The sequence below is a fragment of the Grampus griseus genome (genome assembly GCF_964374135.1).
Source record: "Grampus griseus genome assembly, chromosome: 19".
NCBI lineage: Eukaryota > Metazoa > Chordata > Mammalia > Artiodactyla > Delphinidae > Grampus > Grampus griseus.
Window position 1 is genome coordinate 1,063,134 of NC_139013.1, and position 15,725 is coordinate 1,078,858.

General features: G+C 42.6%; 1 long non-coding RNA gene across 1 annotated transcript; it reads left to right on the forward strand.

Moving 5' to 3' along the window:
- The first annotated feature begins 432 nt into the window (after positions 1-432).
- Positions 433-12,769, forward strand: LOC309837101. The gene is made up of 3 exons (XR_014298213.1): positions 433-678; positions 1,315-1,353; positions 11,980-12,769. It is a non-coding gene; the product is annotated as an uncharacterized lncRNA (long non-coding RNA).
- Positions 12,770-15,725: the final 2,956 nt, after the last annotated feature.

Here is a 15,725-nt window from a genome sequence, read left to right on the forward strand (position 1 = left end):
CTGAGATCTGTCTTCCACTCCATTCCTTGGTGCCCTGCAGTAAATGCTGTTCTTTTCTTAACCACAACCAGGTGGCAGTAGATTGGCTTTGTGAAGCCAGCGGACTAAGTTCCGTTTGGTAACACAAACAGCAGCACTCCCACAGATTTTAGTATGGTCCTTTTGTGAAGAACAAAATCTGTCCTTAGAACTGGAGCCACTGTTTTCCTGTTTTCCAGCACCGCTCATTGTGGAGTTTAGCCTTTTTTCCTGAAAAGCCTGGTAGGTTCGTGCATCTATGTGAACTACATTACCCAGAATGCTCAACGGAAAAGGGCAGTATGAGTAACCAATGAGTTCTCAGGAGATAGGCAGTTTCCGTTTGAGGCGCAACTTGTAGGGGCGGGACCTCCGGCCTCCTCCTCAAGGGAACCATTTTACTGCCCATTTTAACTGCTATGGGTCAGTTCCGGAGCTCCGTGTTAGAAACGGGGTGACGGAACCGGGAAGGTCCGAGTAGAGGCATAGTCCCCATTGCACAGAGGCCTGTCTGAGGCTCGGCGACGCCGCCCGTGGGCCCCGCACCAGGCCCGGGAGAGGGTCCGCCGTGCCCTGGTCCCACTTCTCCCGCGGCTCCCGGCGCCGCTCCGCTCACAGAGTCCGATGGCGGCGGCGGCGGCGCTTAGGCAACAGCCTCAGGTAAACGGTAGTCCTTCGGGCCCTCACCCCATCAGGCACTAAAGCCCCGAATGCTGGGCACCTGCCCATGTGCCCGCAGGCCAGGCCGCGGTGTCCAGGACGGTGAGGCGGTTGTGGGTGGGGCTCTGTTTCCGACAGTGTGATGGCGCGTGGGAGAGGGTGACAGGCGGAGGGACCCGCAGGTGCAAAGGCTTGGAGGTCGGATTGAGCCGGGAGGATTCGGGAAACCTGGGGTCCATCTGATGTCTGCAGGACACAAAGAAGGTGAAGCGGTGTCATACCCGGACTGTCAGGCTGAGGGTTGTATCTTCATTGTGAGGACCTAAGAAGGCATGGAGAATTTTGAACAAAAGGGGAACAGGATTTACATTAGCGTTTTAAATGTTTCCCAAGGCCCTTCAAAGGAAAAACAGATTTGAGGGGAGTGATGAGGACATGGAGGCACTAGGAGGTTGAATCTTTGTTCAAGGCCATACTGCTGGTAAATGGTGATACAGAGCACCGAGTAACAGGGGTCAGACGACCAACCTGAAGTCGTCTGGCTCCAAGGCCAGGCAAGGAAGAATACAGGGTGGCATGAGCTTCAACGTTTCTAACCCACAGTTACATTCTTATAAGGCCTTTCTCTTCCCACAGAGTCCGAAGGCTGCAGAAGTACTTATGGAAACAAAACAGGTATGGTAGTGGTGTCCTAGTACCTTACTGGCTCCAACCCTCACTCGGATGCTTTCTGGTTTGTGGTGTCCTGGGACTCTTATGTGCCATTTTCCCAGTCCTTGGGTCTGGGAACCCTAGAGAAACCCCAAGCCCAGGGTTCTAAGTCTATATCAGGGGTGATATGGAGGTGTTCCCATTTCTGGCGACTAGTGTAAACTAGTGTGGAAGGTTAACCCAGGAGCTGCTACCAGGTTATGCAAATACTTAGTGTTAAAACTGAGCTGGGAGTGTTAAGGAACCACAGGTCTCTGTTTCTGGTATGAACAAAGGAAAGGAATATAGGATGACTGCCTGAGAAATGGGGCATCTATTTTGGAGGTATTGGGAGGTTTGGATCAGAGGAGGGAGGTGATATTACCAAGGTCTAAAAAGACTCCATCTGACTGTAAAGTGCAGAACAGACTGTGGGAGTGAGGGAGGAGCAAGGTGGAGGCTACTGAGGGTTAATGGGCCAGGGCTGTGGTTTAGGAGATGTGGTCGGAGTCTGGATGCATGTTCTAAAAAGGGGCAACTAGGTTTTATAGTATGGATGATGAGAGAGTGAAACAGAGAACTCAGGGATAACCCCAGCGTGTTTGGTCTTGGCAGCTGTAGGGATGGAAGCTCCAACTGAGATGAGGAAGTTGGTAGTAGGAGTAATAATCACTGGGGGTATAAGGAGCTTTGTTTTAACCATGTTAAGAGTCTGAGGTATTTCAGAGACCAGTAAGTGGAGGCATCAGATTGTCAGCTGGACTCACAAGTTGGGAAATCAAAAGAGGGGTTCAAGTTGGAGACATTCAAAAAGTGGTAGGTACTATGTGGACCCAAGTAAGTGACCTGTGGTCACAGGAGGTATAATCTTCATGTTATGGTCCTAAAGCTGTTCAGGAAACAGGAAGTGGAGGATAGAGACTGACTACTTATTCTCTTGCTTGAGTACCTGAGTGATGGTTTTGGTTTCTTAAGTGCAATTGAGGGAGGTATGTGGCCATAAAGGTAGGGTGTATCAGACATGAGAGCCTGGCAAGTGGCCAAGGCTTCCAAGAGAAGAGTGGATATGAGATGGATGTCAAGGCATAGGAGTGCTTGAGGCAAGATGACATGCAGACCAGAGCTATTTCTTATTCACCACACTATGGACTCACCAAGATTCTGTGAGGACTTTGCTGGGGCCTGGAATGTTTCAATTAGCCTGGTGGATATGGTCAGGGCAAGTATGGTCATTTGTGTTAGTTAATAGGACTGGGGTTGTTGGTAAGTGGGACTGGACTTTGAATGAGGGTTAGATGGACAGAGAAGGCTGTCATAGCTGAGGGACAGCAAGAGCAGCACAGAAATGCAAGAGGGCCATGGGCATCCAACGTCGACAGGTGGTTCTCTGTGGCTTAGTCTTAGGCAAGGAATAGCCATACAGGGAGGGAGACCTTCATAGAGGGATTAGATGTTTCCACCCCCAGTGGGAGCCATGGGAGGTCTAAGCTAATATTGAATCTTGTTTGAATTTGCCAGGCAACTCTGGGTGCTTTCTGCAAAGTTGTATTTTTAAGGCCTAAAATAAAGGCCCATTATCACGTGCTGCCTTGACATCTAATAAAACCTAGAGTGGCTCAAATGGCCTGAGTGTAAGTTCCCCTCTCGAATTGGTGATCTTGGATAGGGTCTCCCATTTTATCAAGGGGGCTAGAGCAGTTCCTTCTCTTAAGAAAAACTCAACTCACATTGGCGGAAATTCCCTGACGGTACAGTGGTTAGGACTCAGCACTCTCACTGCCGGGGCATGGGTTCGATCCTTGGCCGGGGACCTAAGATCCTGCAAGCTGTGTGGCAGGCCCCCCAAAAAAGAAAGATCAAATTAGCTTTATTCAACAATCATGCTTTGGGTAGCATCCCATCTGGCAAATAGAAAGGAGCTCCACTGAGCTGTAGAAAAGGAAAGGTTTTTAAATGTGGAAAGAGTGTGGAAAAGGGAAATTATTAGCAAAGAATGCATTGTCTCAGGCAAGTTTGCCCTCCAGTGGGGAATGAAAGGGGTCTATTGGGCGGATTACCTCACTAGTTCTGACCAGGAAATTCCAGGCTGATTAGTTAAAGGTTACTTTCCTGGAGGTTGAAACCGCAGTTAGGTTAGGTATTGAATATTAAGTCTTGGTTTGCTTATGTGGGGTTTAGCACAGTGACTCTGTTTTCACCTTCCATCTCCTTTTTAACATTGCTAATCTTTTTTGAAGTGGGTTTCAGTTCTCTACCGGCCTGCAGAGTTATTCAGACAAGCCATTGCATCATCCTCTAGGAAACAGGTTGTACCCCGACCTCTTGATCCTAAAAAACTTCCACCGCACAACCCCTGGTGGGGTTTTTTCTTTTTTCCAGTGTACAACATTCATGTGGCCCTGTATGATATGTGATGTCCTCCTCTCGCAGGCTATATCTCTAATTAATAAACTGTTGTTGATCTCATCTGTCCAGTGTCAGGTGTCATATCGTCTGCATCTCCATAACCCTAGGACAGGAATTCCAGTGGGGTAAAGAGGAGGTGATTAAAACAAAAATAACATATAGAGAGGCCAGGGAGATGCCTGTGCTCTGGGGCAGTGAGGCATGGTGGCCATGGGCATGTGGCTGTGGTGTTGAGGGATGTGCAAGTCATGTGTACTTGGAGAGGGAGTGTGTCTGATGGCCCCAGGGCTCTGGTGTTGAGACTTCTGTGTCTTTGGTTGTATTGGGAATAGCTTGACAAAAGTGGGTGGATGCATCTTCCCCAGGCCCACAGCTTAGACACCTGTTTCTCCATCTGCCACTTGTTGCTGATTGTTGGACTTCATGACCATTGAGCCCATAAGGAGAAAACAGCACAGGTTGCACCAGGGCCTGGTTTGTCCCCTGAGTTGGGGGGCTTGGGAGAAGGATGGGCATGGGGTAGATGTGTATGGGATGGATTGTGGGTACTCAGAGAAAAGTTGTTTATGGTCTTATCTGTTCACCACCATGAAAAGGCACTGTGACCTTTGAAGATGTGGTTGTGTACTTCTCCTGAGAGGAGTGGAGTCTCCTTTATGAGGTTCAGAGACACCTGTACTGTGATGTGATGCTGGAGAACCTTAAACTTAAAACCTCCCTGGGTAAGGTCCTCACACCCACCTCTGTACTGTGAGGTATTCCCTGCTCTCTCTTTTTTTACTAGAGCCTGATCTGCCCTTCCTACATCAGAACCACAAAAACTGCTTCCTTCCACAAGTCCTTAAGTAGGTGCTGTGGTTGGTTGGGATAAGGTGTGTGCACTGCCCTCTTCTCTCCTTGAAAAGCCGCAACACCTTCCCTGCAGCCTCACAAAGAATGATTCAGGGTTAGGCATCTACTGGTCACTATAATTGATCCTTTTTTTTTTTTTTTTTGCGGTATGCGGGCCTCTCACTATTGTGGCCTCTCCCGTTGAGAAGCACAGGCTCCGGACGCGCAGGCCCAGCGGCCATGGCTCACAGGCCCAGCTGCTCTGTGGCATGTGGGATCTTCCCGGACCGGGGCACCAACCCGTGTCCCCTGCATCGGCAGGCGGACTCTCAACCACTGCGCCACCAGGGAAGCCCAATAGATCCTATTTTGCTTGCCTTCTCCCTGGCCTGGTAACTGTCCAGATCTAAGACACCCCTGTACCCCAGATCCTATTTCTTTCCTCTAGCTGACATTTCCTCATGCCTGCTTATGCCAGGAATTGCCATCACTGACGTGGTTACTAATTACGTGGACCATTATCTTTTCTTGCAAGACTCTCCAAAGTTTTCTGTAATAGTTTTCTTTTCTGTGGCCTGTTGTGTGCTGAGTTGTTCTGGCCTAGTACTGGCTGCACTTTTGTAATGTCTTTAAATACTTGCATCACGTGGTTGCCATGTATATTTGCTCATCTTGGGAGTAGGTTACAGAGCCTTCAGTGGTTCACAAATGGCTATTAATCCAGCCACAACAAGATGGGTCAAGAGGCTGCTGGTTTTGAGTGGCACCTTGGGGAGGGCATGATGTCAGGGCTGTGTTCAAATTATAGGAGAAACTCAACTGTGTTTGATTAGTATTTTGTGCCAGTTCTAGTGACCACACCTCATTTCTGGTGTTCCTTCCCCATTCTTGACACTTCGCTGACTTGTCAACTCTACTTGTCACTTCTACTTTTACCTCCCATGCAGGAGTAATCCTCATCTCTCTGGACTGTTACCTGCTTTTCTTACTGCTCCATCTGCAGTGTTCTCCAGCATTGACTTTTACATATTGTGTCATGGGTGAGGTGTGCATATATCTTTAAATAGTCCTTGAACACAGGCTACTCTATTGCAGTTGGATATTCTTGGTCCTGGACTTACCCTTCTATTTAGTGGTCATGTGTCACCAGCAAATAAGAGCCTACTGGAAGTTATTTGCAGAGAAACCAGTTGTAGGCCCTGCTCTCCTCCAGATATCCCATCCCACAGTTGTATCCTTCACCTTGTGAGACCTTCCCCATTCTGTGCTCTTTATTCCCTAGTACAGCAAAGTAGCCTGATCCTCAACATGCATCACCTCCCTTGTCCTGCAAACAATCCCATGGACTTGTCCTGAGTTTGTTAAACACACTCTTGTGTTCTGGTGGCCCCCTCCAGCCACATACTGTGTTATCTACCATCATCTACAAGAATACATTATAAAAATATACATGGCTCTGCAGTGTGAAGAGGTAACATGAGGTTTGCAGAAGGCAGCTGGAAGAGCAGAAGACAGAAATACAACTGCCGTATAAATTTTAGGTTTCATAACTATCAAAACACATGTCCCTTCTGGGTTCCACTAAATAATATGAAGTACAAAGAGAGAGAGAAAATGACATCTAAGACCTGTCTTGACTTCAGCTCAGTAACATTTCCTCTTCATTTTGCCAGGAGTAAATCCATATGGAGAAGATTCCAAGTCTGGGAAGCCACTCTAGATGGCTCATCATTCTCCTGTGTTCCCTTTTCATGGAAGTTTAGTACAAGGTCACTGCATACATTTAGTAAATTATCTGTGGCCAGGTACGTTCTTGGATCAGAAAGATAGAGAACAAACACATGGGGGAAAGCCAAAGAGAGTAATATAGCAAACAAAGGAGAGAGAAGTGGGAGAGAGAGGAAATGAGCTATGAATTATGGTAGAAATCACACATAAATGTCAGGAAGTGGCACAATTCTGAAAATGAGAGACTGTTAGAGTTATATATATGGTTTTTGAACATAGAAAGCATTAATGTATAATATTTTTAGTCAATTACTTCCTCAAGGTGTAGAGAATGAGAAGCAGTTCATTAGCAAGAATAGGGAGGAAGCTATATAGAGCGAAACTACAATCTATATTCATGAAAATCCAGATTCTTAGACAGATGGGACAGTATAATGTTTTCAACAATGAAAATTAAGAACTGACATAACTGCAAGTCAGGAACTGAAGGAAAGTACATTTTCTAACACAATTGAAGTGAGATGGACTTCAAAGAAGGATAATCAAAATAGAATTCTAATAGAGGTTTATTTTGCTAAGCCAACAAACTCTCCCTGGGCCATGATATTAGGAGAATTGATAGGAGCAGTGTTTGGAAGCAGCGTGAATTCACAAAGAGAAGAAAGTTCATTCAAAAACAGCAGTAATAGGAACGACCTGACACTGCTGTGTTCCATGATGGGGTGTTACTCTCTGAATCCCAGTCCATGTGGGCTGTAAACCTGGCACTCCCCCTTCCATCAGGACATCTGAGGTTCTTTTACTGTACAGAAGACATGGCAGGGCTATGCACTGGGGGTCTCAATGTATGTGACTAGAATCCTGTTGCACCTTCTTTCTAGAATCATGAGCTTATATTCTAAAACTCTTCTTAGATTCAGCATACACTTGGATGACAATATTGCACCTTCCTGCCAATGAACATGGACTGTCTCTCCATTTATTTAGTTTTTCTTTGATATCTTCCATCAGAATTTTATAGTTTTTCCCAAATAGCTCTTGTGTATGTTTTGTTAGGTTTATACCTGAGTATTTCATTTTGGAGAGGTGCCAATGTAAATGGTAATGTATTTTTAACTTCAAATTCCATTCATTCATTGCTGGTGTATAGGAACAACCTTGCTATAATTGCTTAATGGATTGAGGATTTGTGTTGTTTTTGATTCAGATTTTATACATAGACATTTGTATCATTTGTTTACAGAGACAGTTTTATTTCTTCCTTCCCAATCTGTATACGTTTCTATTTTATTTTCTTGTCTTACTGAATTAGCTAGGACTTCCAGGACAATGCTGAAAAGCAGTGGGTAGCAGGACATACTTGCCTTGTTCCTGATCTTAGTGGGGAAGTTTTGAGCTCCTCACAAGTAATTATTATGTTAGCTGTTACATTTTTGTAGATTTTCTTCATCAAATTGAGAAAGTTCCCCTCTATTCCTAGTTTGCTGAGAGTTTTTTTTTTTTTTTTTTTTTTTTTGCTGTATGCGGGCCTCTCACTGTTGTGGCCTCTCCCGTTGCAGAGCCCAGGCTCCGGACGCGCAGGCTCAGCGGCCACGGCTCATGGGCCCAGCCGCTCCGCGGCATGTGGGATCTTCCCAGACCGGGGCACGAACCCGTGTCCCCTGCATCGGCAGGCCGACTCCCAACCACTGTGCCACCAGGGAAGCCCTGCTGAGAGTTTTTATCATAAATCATTGTTGGATTTTCTCAAATGTTTTTTCTGCATCTATTGATATGATACTGTGATTTTTCTTCTCTTAGCCTATTGATGTGATGGATTACATTAATTTGTATTTGACTGTTAAACCAGCTTGCATACCTAGGATAATCCCACTTGGTTGTGGTGTATAATTCTTTTTGCACATTGTTGGATTTGCTTCTGTGCTCATGAGAGATATTGGTCTGTAGTTTTCTTGTAATGTTATTTTCTGGTTTTGGTATTAGAGTAATGCTAGCCTCATAGAATGAGTTAGGAAGTATTTCCTCGGCACATTTCATCTGGAAGAGATTGTAGATAATTGGTATAATATCTTCCTTAAATATTTGGTAGAATTCACCAGTGAACCCATCTGGGCCTGGTGCTTTCTGCTTTTGAAGTTTATTAATTATTGATTCAAAGTCTTCAGTAGAAAGTAAGAATAGACAATCTGAATAGGCCTTTTTATTTTATTTTTTATTTATTTTTCTCTTTTGGCTGCATCACACAGCATGTAGTATCTTAGTTCCCCAACCAGGGATTGAACCTGTGCCCCTGCATTGGGAACACAGAGTCTTAACCACTGGACCACCAGGGAAGTCCCCAGCCTATATCTTTTAAATAAGTTAATAAATGCCAAAAAAAGTATTTGAGAAAATCTAACACCCATGCTCTCCTGTTTTCGATTTCATTAGTTTCTACTCTAATTTTTATTATTTCTTTTTCTGCTTTAGATTTAATTTGGATTTCTTTTTAAAGTTTTCTAGGATGGAAGTTTAGACTAATGATTTTGTATTTTCCTTTTATGCTGTAAATTTTCCTCTAGGCACTGCTTTCACTGCAACCTACAAGTTTTGACAAGTTGTGTTTTCATTTAGTTCCAAATAGTTTGAAATTTCTCCTGGATGCATGTGTTATTTAAAAGTATTTTTTTTAATCTCCATGTATTTTGGGATTTTCCAGCTATCTTTTTCTTTTTGATTTCTACTTGAATTCCATTGTGGTCTGAGAGCAGACATTGTATGATTTCTATTCCTTCACTCCTGACTGCTGGAGCTGTCCATTTCTGGTAGACGGGTGTTGAAGTCTCCCAAATATAATAGTGGATTCATTTATTTCTTTTCACCTGGAACTCTAGGTCCGCTTTCACACTCACAAAGCAGAATTTATCTCCTTCTCATAGTTTCCATCTGACTTCCTCTATATTCAAGCCGCAACAGGAGATTGTCAGTTGCAGTCTTTCTTCTTACACTTCAGATCTGCCTGACTTCCACTTCTGTCTTAGCCAGAACAAGTTCTCTACTTTTAAGAGTGCATGTGATTACATTAGGCTAACCTGAGTAATCTCTATTTTAAAGTCAAACGATTAGCAACTTTAATTACATCTGTAAAGTTCTTTTACCATGTAACATAACATATTCATGGGAGTAACCCCAGGAGTCAAAGTTCACAGCCATCAAAACTCTTCCAACCACAGTCTCTTTTCCTAATTCACCTTTGGGTTTTATAGCAGATTTCATTCTTTACCTTCTCAATAGTAAGTCTGACATTATTTTATTTATATAAATCTACTCATAATTTATCCACACAACTCAGCCATGAGATAAATATCCACATATAACTGCAACCACCATTGTATGGCACAACTTGACTTTAACTCCAGGTTTTCCATGTTCAACACAATGTGATTAAGCAGCAGTTTGCTTGTAAGTACATCTGATGATCTCTGCTTTTGTTGTTTTGAAATTAAATGTATCATTTTGAGTAAGGTCTTTATTTTGCTTATTTATTTTCATTTTATAGACTAATCTTTTGCTCTTCTCATGATATTAACCTGGGGGCTCACTCTCTGGGTCTGTGAAGAATTGATACTGATGCTGCCTGTGTGTTTAGGTCTTACTCTTGCCCCTCATGACAGGGACCTCATTAGGAAGAGACCTAGCACATAAGCCTAATATCTACCAATGTTCTACACAATGAATACTTAGGCAATGATGATGATGACACAAAAAAGTCTCCTACAGTTCTTGCTGTACAGTTATTAGATTTTCACACAGACACACATACATACACAACAGCTAGGTTTATTAACTGTACAGCATGATAGTTATTTACTATTCATTAAGTGGAAGTGGATTATCATAAAGGTCTTCATTCCTGATGTCTTCATGTTGAGTAGGGTGAGGAGGCTGAGGAAGAGGAGGGATCAGTCTTGCTGTCTTTGGAGTGGCAGAGGTGATAGAGGGGAAGGAGGTGGAAGGGGAGGCTGGAGAAGCAGGCACACTCAGTGGAACTTCACAGAAATACGTCATTTCTGTCTGACAAATATTGTATGATTTATCATTTCAATTTACATGAGGTCCTGGGAGTCATCAGAAAGTAGAATTGTGGTTGCCAACATCTAGGGATATGAGGAAATAGGAAGTTATTGTTTCATGGGTACAGAGTTTCAGTTTGGAAGGATATAAGAATTCTGGAGATGGATAGTCTTGATGGTCGCAAAGCAATGTTAATGTACTTTCTGCCACCAAATTGTATATTCAAAATCGTTAAAATGGTACATTTTTCATTATGTATATTTTACCATAATAAAAAATGTAAAAATAATAATTACTCAAAGATGACTTTCTAAAATGTGTATGTTATTTACTAATGAAGTTCAGGGATTTCCTGATAATACCATTTAGGAAATTTTCAGTGTTTTGGAGTTCTGGGTTTGGAAGTGTTGTGGAAACATAATTATAAATAAAATGTCCTGTTAACCCAGAAAACCTCTGCACATAAATAGAAGAGAAAGAAAACATTTTTTTCTGTTGAATAAGCATTAAAGCAGAATGTGATGTGCATTACAGGCAATCTAGTAAGGAGACTGTGAAGTAAGTAAGAAATCTCACCCTTTTATATAGCCAGGCAATATAATCCGTTACATAGGTGTTTTTGAGATAAATGAGAACTAGTTCTCAAGTTAGAGGATTTTTGACAGTACCAGTTTTCATATAGTTCATGATAAATTTACCATGTAATTGGGGTGGCCATTGGCATCTGCTAAGTGTCTTTATCTAAAAGAAATATAAATTTCTTTTACCTTTATGACAGGAGGTAGTTTTATAAATTAGACCCAGGCACCTGCTGAAGTTAGGCTCCTACTCTTCCACAAAAACAGAAACATAAGGGTACTGTCTTCCGTGATGGTTGAATTTCAAAGAGCTGTCTCTCTCTCAGGTCCTGGAGAAAAAGATTCCCAGATTGTAAAACTGACAAAAGGCATATGTAGCCTTTAAAAATATTTTCTTATATAATAATGGGCAAAGGAAGAAAAAACAAGTATTTTCAAGTAAATGCCCTAAGAGAAAGTGGATGCGGTGATGAAACTCTCCTTTTTAGCCTCAGCGGATTTATTTTTCTTTTATAAATTTGTATTTACCGTTACAAAACTCACTGCTAATTTGAACTTTAAGCTGATCCCCAAAAGATTTATTTGCATTTTCTTTTTATTAAAATTTATTTTTTAAAATTTGGGTGTGCATTGGGTCTTTGTTGCTGCATGTGGGCTTTCTCTAGTTGCGGCGAGCAGGGGCTCTAGGGAGCGGCCTTCAGTAGTTGTGGCTCGCGGGCTCTAGAGCGCAGGCTCAGTAGTTGTGACACACAGGCTTGGTGGCTCCGCGGCATGTGGGATCTTCCAGGACCAGGGCTCGAACCTGTGTCCCCTGCATTGGCAGGTGGATTCTTAACCACTGTGACACCGTCACCGGGGAAACACCTATTTGAATTTTCTAAGCATATTAGTTGGATGAAGTTCCTTTCAAATGCAGAGGAAAAAGTCCTAGGGATATGCGGGCTTCTGGAGGCTTTTTTTTTTTTGCGGTACGCGGGCCTCTCACAGTTGTGGCCTCTCTCGTTGCGGAGCACAGGGTCTGGAGGCGCAGGCTCAGCGGCCATGGCTCACAGGCCCAGCCGCTCCGCGGCATGTGGGATCTTCCCAGACTGGGGCACGAACCCGTGTCCCTTGTATCGGCAGTAGAGGCTTTTGAAGACTGGAAGAACTGAAGCAAATTCAAGAATTGTGTGTGTCCCCATGTAACCCATTTTCTTTATTTTTGAAACTGCTACCTGGCCAAATGCTCAGTACTGAGAACTACAGTAGTAGTTGTAGTAGGTGAAAGGTGAGAAATTTTTCAGAGGAGACATAATGGGTCACTTGAGTGTTTATTTATGTAGGAGAAATGATAAGATTCGTTAAAAAATTCAATTAAAATAAATTATTTTTTAAAGATTGTATTTTTTAACCATTTAACTTTAGTTTTAAGTACTAAATGAATATTTTTAATGAAATATAAGTAATTTTTAGCAAAATTTGACAGCCATTAGCACCTAAGAGCAACTTTCAAAGACCTACATTTTCATGTAGTCTTTATTGTCCATATTTAATAATCATTTGTTTTTTATTATGACTAACTTATAAACAATACTTGGTAATTGAAAAATAGTCTTACCTGTGGCTAAATGTGTAATTCTGCAGTTCTGTGGTGTCTGCTTTACTTCAAATTGATTGGAAAATTGTTTTAATCTTTTTATGTTTAATCATGTAAAATGCTTTTTAATGTGTGCAGATATGAAGCACATAACTTGTCTAAATATTATTTCAATCTAGAATATTTAGGTAATGTGGTTGTTATTAATGATAAATTTTACTGAAATAAGTTATATTTATTACCACTAATAAAGCATCATAGTAACATTACCTCCCAGAATGAGTTTTTCTTTTCAACATTAGTTTATATTCCTGTAGTAAATTAAGACGCTGCATGGATTTTTTTTCAATATTTTAATTTGACGGTTTCCTATTATTTACAGACTCAAAATTTTTAGTAATTGCTCAGTGACTCATTAGATGATCTCTTGAATGTGGTGCCATTACCTTGAAATGTTGAGTCTTTTTATTCTTTTCACCAATAAATGTTGACTTTGAAATCTGTCCTAATTTAAGATCCTCAAAATTATCTGTTGTTCCCTTACCACATTTTTCAAAAGCATAAATATTATGTGAACTTTTTTTATGCCTATTATACTGCAGTGATCTGTGAGGGGCCTATCCTCTCCTGTTCCCACAACTTTACATGGTATTTACAGTGAGAAACTTGTGGTCACTTAAATATATGCGAATTAAAAAATCAATGTCAAAACTCATTACTGCAGAGACTGAATATCATCTTTGGTAATGATTCATTCTTCAAAATTGTTTTATGATTCTATATCTTAATAGATGTAAAAGACATCTGAAGAAAATAAAGCAATTTCCTTCACTCTTTGATCTGAACACACTCAATACTTCAGTATAGGAATGAACACAGCTCATAGTGCTTCTAACTCTCCATTCTCTGTTCTTTGCAATCCTTGCACGTGTTTCTTCTTACATTATCTCTCAGTGGGTTCTACATTAGCAACAAAATGAAAATTAAAAACGTTCACCTTCAGAGGATATGACTAGCGTCCTGATCAGTGTCACTTGGGAAATCTCTCATAACTGTAAGCTTATTATTACATAATGATAAGGAAATTGGGTTTGGAGATGTATATTTTGTGATGCGTCTGTTAGAATCCAAAACCTAACTCCAATTTGTAAAAGTGTTTAATAAAATCCTACACTGAGTTTTAGTTTTTGAAACCCTCAGAACCACTTTGGGTTTTTTCAAGTGTGTTGTAGGTTCTGGTTGTGATACAGTAACAGACTGACTCACACTCCTACCATAAACGACTATAAAAGTGGCAAAATATGCGGAGTTCCTGCTTTGAGGAGTGGGATGGCACAAAGCACGGGGCTGTGAGCTTGAGGGAAGGACGGCACAGTGGGTGAGGTCGCATCCTCCCATCCTCCTGCCAGGGCACTTTCTAAACATGCACGGGGAAATGGAGCCCAGAAAGCAGAGGTGGAGGGACCAGAGCTCAGAGCCCAGGGCTGCAGAGGCAGCTGGAAATTCCGTGGCTGCATCTTTTCAGGGGGCCCTACCCAGGCAGAGGTGTTCTGAAACCTCAGGCCGGACCTCCCAGGGGCAGAGACCCTTGTTCTTGAATCAGAGGTCAGGTATGGACAGGTGCCACCAGTCACTGCATCCCAGCTTCCCCCTCCAGAGGCAACGTCCTCACCTCTGGCTCAAAAGCTGAGGCCCCACTTCCTCCTACTCCAGAAGCTGATTCCCCACCTGTGGCACCTAAGCAATGCTAGCCCCTCTCTTGCACACGTGTCCATGTCATCTCAGGGGCCTGCCCTCTGGTCAGGGGGTGGCCTCTTGGACTCCACATTTGTAACCTCAGCTGGACCTGACTCCTGGGACATAATTATCAGCCTCTAGACCTTCAGGCCATCACTACTTGGTCTGGTTTTTCTGCCCATAGGGAACATCATTGGGATTGGACTGGCACTTGAGGACTCTGGTCACCTCTGAAGAATTTTCTTTGGCCTTGGAGAAGGGCCCATATAGGGACTGAGAAGCGAGAGTAGCCATGAGCCATGAGCTCACAGCAGCTGGCCAGCCATGGTACATGCAGAAGACAAAATGCAAGGCAGTCTTTAAAAGGAGGTAGCTTTAGGTCTACAAGGTTTTGAGAGAAGGAAGTATCAGGAAGTATTGGGTGTAAAATGAGAAAGTAGCTTTACATTACATTAGTTCCAGATGTACAGCATAGTGATTCAGGGGGACTTCTGTTATTGCAAGAAACATAGTGACCTGGTCCACAGAAACTTCAATGGTGCAATGGAATATTCTTGAAAATGTATCAGAATCACCTGAAAGATTATTAAAACACAGATTCTAGAGACTGACCCACAAAATGTCTGCTTCACTAGGTTGGGTTTTGAAATGAAAATGAGCGTTTCATGGTGAAGGTCCAGGGATCAGACTTGAAAACCAGGGCTCGTTGAAAAATTATGCTTCCTGGTTCCAGGACTGAATCCACCAGAGAAGAAGTCTGCAGACGCCCAGAGGCGGAGCCAAGTTTTCTCACACATCCCCTGAGTGTCTTTGCAGTGAGAAAGTCCGGCTAATGGCCAACTTGGCTAAAGTCCTAGACAGGCCTTCCACTGCCAAGGAGCCCTGTGAGGCTCCACCCGCCAAAGCTATCTAGCCACGTGCTTATTCTGGCTAGAATTTATTCCCAAAATTCCCATATAGTTCTTCCTCATCTCCTTCACGTTTTTGCGCAGTGATTACTCAGCTCTGTAATCTGCATACCACACTCTACCTCTAAGTACATTTACCTTATATTCTTTCCATTATGCCTCCTACACTGAACATACTATATGACTTAACATTTCTGCTTTCATGATTCCTGTGTCCTGAATATAATATAACCCCTAGAAGGGCAGGAGTCTTTGTCGCCTTTGTATCCCAATGTCTCCCACGCATCTACAATAAGTTCTTGAAGCCAAATATTTACTCATTGATCATTTGCCAGAACAGTGACTAAACAAGACACTTTGGCTTCAGCTTCCCTGTGTATTTTTGCAATTCCATGTACTCTCAATGTCCCCTTTAACTTTTCCTGAATGCTCATATTGCATAATGACTTCAAGCATGAAGAGGAATCACATTTTGGAGACAGTGTTCAGAGAGATTTTTCTAGTCACATGTTCAGCTTAATTGTACCTCTTCTCAGACAT